At 38.4% G+C, this 5,000-nt stretch overlaps 1 long non-coding RNA gene across 1 annotated transcript in view; it reads right to left on the bottom strand.

Annotated features, from left to right (window-relative positions):
- The window catches only part of LOC128250630 (uncharacterized), a 229,974-nt gene that overhangs the window by 224,189 nt on the left and 785 nt on the right, over positions 1 to 5,000 (bottom strand). Inside the window, exon 2 of the long non-coding RNA XR_016238098.1 lies at positions 2,007 to 2,086. This is a non-coding gene — a long non-coding RNA (uncharacterized LOC128250630). The remainder of the gene's footprint in view (positions 1 to 2,006; positions 2,087 to 5,000) is intronic.

The following is a 5,000-nucleotide window of genomic DNA, read 5'->3' as shown; positions in this document are numbered from 1 at the left end:
TGTGCGTCTGTGTGTGTGTGTGTGTGTGCGTGTGTAGGGCTAGTTTATACAAACAAGACAAACAAAATACAATACTTAAGAGTGCTTACGTTGACTTAGTAGTAGTTGAAGCACCTAACAAGTGCTTCGGTACGAAACTCCAGGCCCTTCAGTCACTTAGTATCTCGTATGCTAATGCTTATATGTACACATACACATCCATACACAAACACAGTAGCTGTGTGGTAAGTAGCTTGCTTACCAACTACATGATTCTGGGTTCAGTCCCACTGCGTGGCAACTTGGGCAAGTGTCTTCTACTATAGCCTCGGGCCGACCAAAGCCTTGTGAGTGGATTTGGTAGATGGAAACTGAAAGAATCCCGTCGTATATATGTATATATATATATATGTATATATATATTATATATATTATATATATATATATATATATGTATGTGTGTGCGTCTGTGTTTGTCCCCCCAACTTCGCTTGACAACCGATGCTGGTGTGTAATATAGCGGTTCGGCAAAAGAGACCGATAGAATAAGTACTAGGCTTACAAAGAATAAGTCCTGGAGTCTATTTGCTCGACTAAAGGCGGTGCTCCAACATGGCCGCAGTCAAATGACTGAAACAAGTAAAAGAGTAAAATAGAGTAAAAGAGTATATATATATATATGTATATATATATATATATATATATATATATATATATATATATATATATATGGGGGAAGGGGAAGAGAGGACGAATAAGCGACAGAAGGAGATAGACAGATAGATAGATAGATAAATAGATGGAGAGGGAGAGAGAGAGAACATAGTTTCATCTCCAGATATCTCTGTGAACTTGGAAGTAGAAAAGTATTGAATTTACTTTAATATAGTTCATTCGCTTTTTTGCCCCTCCACAATCTTTCGCACATGAAATAAAACAACGTTGTGAGAGATGGGGGGGGGGCGTTATGTAATAATTTTGTGTTATTTAAGGAAGAAAAGAGAAGTTGATGGCTTTACGTCAGGTTTAATATAGTTGTTATGGCGTCGGTTTAACTTATGACAGCCAGTTTAAGACTCAACGATGGTTGAACGCGCAGACACACACAAACTCACACTCACGCGTACGCACAGACAGACAGACAGAAAGACAGACAGACAGGCAGAAAGACAGACAGACAGATACTAACAGACAGACACACACATACACACACACATACAAATTTGCGATTATTTTACTGCGCAGGCATGGCTGCGCCGTAAGAAGCTTGCTTCCCAACCACATGGTTTCTGGGTTCAGTCCCAGAGCATGGCACATTGGGCAAATGTTTTCTACTATAGCCTTGGGCCGACCAAAGCCTTGCGAATGGATTTCGTAGACGGAAACTGAAAGTGAAATTTCGTAAGGTGGTATCTAATTAAAATATCTCAAATTTTATTGCTTTTTTTTTTTTTTTAACATATTCTCCTCCATATTTTAACTAGATATTTACTAACGGAAATAAATATTTAAAAAATATTTTCTTCCCCTTTTTAATGTTATTTTTGGCAGTCTAATTTTATGTTACTGAAATGCAAGTTCACACATTCTTCTTAGAAGTTCCCGTAGTTCATTACCGTATTAATTATGCTCAATAAAGTTAATCATCACTCAAGATTTTGAAAACGTTTGGTATATATATGTATATTTTGGAATTAAAGAAACCAATACAAATTAACAGTTGAAAAGAAATATGCGTACATGAATAAATATTATTGCATATATGCGTTTCTTGATATTTATATAGAATTTTTGTAACAAAACGTACATGTGACAAAGACATAAGTATAAATTTTGTTTATGTCTTGTGGGTCTCCAATATCTGAGCTTTATGAAGCAAGTTTGGCCGCCCTCATATATATAGAGAAACGAAGACATTAAAAAGAGGAAGAAGTGGATACGAAGTGGTGTTTGGGCGACCGATCTTGGTAGAGAAAAAAGAATGTCATGGTGAGTTAGTAAGGAGAGCAAAGCAAGACGGGACTTACGTGGGCTGGCAGGACGATTTTATTTTTCCTCCACTTTTGTGTTTTTTCTGTCCTTGTGTATTTCCCTCTGTGTTTCGACCCTGTGTGGTTAATAAAAAATAATGAAGTCGTCAGGTATGTATATGTATGTGTAGATGTGTATGCGTGTGTATGTGTGTGTGTGTGTGTGTGTGTTTAATAACGTACCGTATATAGTATGTCTGTTCTTTTGTATGCAGTATAAATTAAGGAAATAGAAGCACTTGTAGAGAGAGACAAAAAATTTTATATTATACCTGCCAACCTTGCAACTGCTGCGATAATTATTAATATATATATGACAGGCTTCTTTAAGTTTCCGTCTACCCAATTACACTCACAAGGCTTTCGTCGACTCAAGGCTATAGTAGAAAACACTTGCCCAAGACGTCATGCAGTGAGACTGAACCCGGAACCACGTGATTGGGAAGCAAGTTTCTTACCACGCAGCCACGCCTGCACCTAATATATATATATATATATATACATACACATATATATGTATGTATGTATATATATATATATGTGTGTGTGTGTGTGTGTGTGTGTGTGTGTGTGTGTGTGTGTGTGTGTGTATGCGACGGGCCTCTTTCGATTTCCATCTGTCAAATCCACCCACAAGGCTTTGGTTGGCCCGAGGCTATGGTTGAAGGCACTTGCACAAGGTACCACGTAATGGGACTGAGTTTGCAACCATGTCGTTGGGAAGCAAGCTTCTTACCACACAGCCCACACAACCACGCCTGCGCCTATGTCAGTGTTTTCTGAAGATCACAATCAGAGTCAAACGGAAATCAACATGCAATATTACTAATGTGAGATCTATCGTCACACAAATCTTGCAACAGCCTGTCAAGGGACCCTAAAATCCCCTCGTGTGTCATTATGCATTCGTTCTAGACAATCATCTGGTAACTCTTAAAAACTTGTCGCTTTTCGAATTCTTGGCAATACTGCAAACAGTTGCATCACTTACACGTGGCCCAGTACCAAGGCGGTGCCCCAACATTCCTGCAGTTCAAAGACTGAAACAATTGAAAGATAAAAGGTCGAGTGAAGAAGGAATGAGAAAACAGAATATATCACATGATCGCCTGAAGGAATATGGTGGCAATACCCAAAGAAATAACTCAAAGTAGCAGACTAGCCAAAGTAGCAGACGAACCAAAAGTGCCATTCCAGTTCCACCAAGTGCATCAAAGGAGCAAATTTCAGTTTATTTCTGAAACTTGGAGTCTGGGTATGACATTAAACTGCATCCGGTTGTGGGATCCTGGATCGGGAGCTCCAAGATTTTGAGGAACGTAGAATCATCTCTTAGCCATTATTGTCCCCCATGTCTACTCTGACCCGGAGTAGAAGCACCTGTCAGGGTCCTGGTCATAGGGTAAATTTCATGTAACCATCCGAATCAAAGTACGATGAACTCACCGGATTCAGCATGGTGGACGTGATCTGATTTGGCAAATTAACTTATTGAACCAACGGCGAATATCATAAGATGTTGAACGGATGAACAGAAAACAACAAACTGTCAATGGCTAGGGTCATAATTATGGCCTGTGCAGATGAAATATTTCAGCTCTCGAAAAACCAATGTAGCTAAAACTCCAAGGCCAGATATTCAAGCCTCATCGCTTGATCGTGACGTCTGGCGCGGAGGTGTTACATTGCTCCAATCAAGTCATCAGAACTGGATATTTGAGCTCTACCAAAAATAGCAGAATAGTCTCCCATCAGGTTACAGTTAATTTGAATTCATTGTTATTGACATATATGTGGATCGAACTGTTGTGAAGTAATTCAATTCGCCGAGATCTCTCCATGGATATGTTGGCGCCACGTCTGAGCCGGCTGACTTCTGTGCAGCAGTATATTCCGAATATTATTTCATCAGTATCATGTTATGATGACACCCCTGGTACCTTTTACGGTATGTTGGAAATTGCGTCGTTTCATATGGGCCTTTTTTCTCACAGTAGGCGTGAAACCATAGGTTTCTAGACGGGGAGGGGTAGCAGTGATGTTTATATGTACATAAGAGGACGGCATTATTAGTCCTAGCAAAAAATATTTCCCGTATTTTTCTCTCTTGCTTCTTTCTTATTCTCTCTCTCTCTATTTCTTCCTCTCAATCTCCCTAGCTAACTATTTACTGATCTATGTGTCTATCATACATACATACACACATACATATATACATACATACATACGTGAATGTATATTTGCATGTATATAAATGTGTGTGTGTGTGTGTATTATACACATATGCCAACATATATACACGTATATACATGTATATGCAAATACACATACGTACGCATGTAACATTTCAATTGCATTATTTCTTGCTGTGAAAATACTTTTCTTTGTTTTTCTGGTTTTTTCTATCCACCATCTAACTGTTGAGAAATAAACCACAAAAATAAAAAAAAAGGAAAGAAAAACAGTTGCCAAAAAACTTCCCAATGTCAATAATGGGTCCATCATTCTGTTCAAACCAACGAATTGGGGCAAAAACGACCTCAAAAGCTTTGCGCATAAAAAAAAGCATGCAAAAGGACAACCGTTTTTCAGAATACAAGTCGAATTTTTCAGACCAAAATTTAAAGCCAAAGATGGTAGGTCGACTTATACACCAAAACGACTTTGGCGGATCAAAAGTTTCATATGAAATGACACCGGAATTTAGAATGAAAGCGACGATTTTGAATGCTTTACGGCGACTTATATACCTGAACAATCGATAGGATATCTTTATGTATCAACATTGTCTATAAATTACTTTATTTTATTTATATAAGACTGAACATAAATATGACAATATAATTTATCGATCCTGAAAGGATGAAAGGCGAAGTCGACCTCGTTCTTTTCTACTGTAAGCACAAGGCTCGAAATTTTTGGGGAGGAGACCAGTCGATTAGATCGACCCCACTACGCAACTGGTACTTGAGAATCTAAACTGTCCAACGA

This window comes from Octopus bimaculoides, chromosome 23 (genome assembly GCF_046866305.1).
Source record: "Octopus bimaculoides isolate indiv1 chromosome 23, ASM4686630v1, whole genome shotgun sequence".
NCBI lineage: Eukaryota > Metazoa > Mollusca > Cephalopoda > Octopoda > Octopodidae > Octopus > Octopus bimaculoides.
Note: the sequence above shows the minus strand (reverse complement) of the source record. Positions and strands in the feature narration are given on the sequence as shown.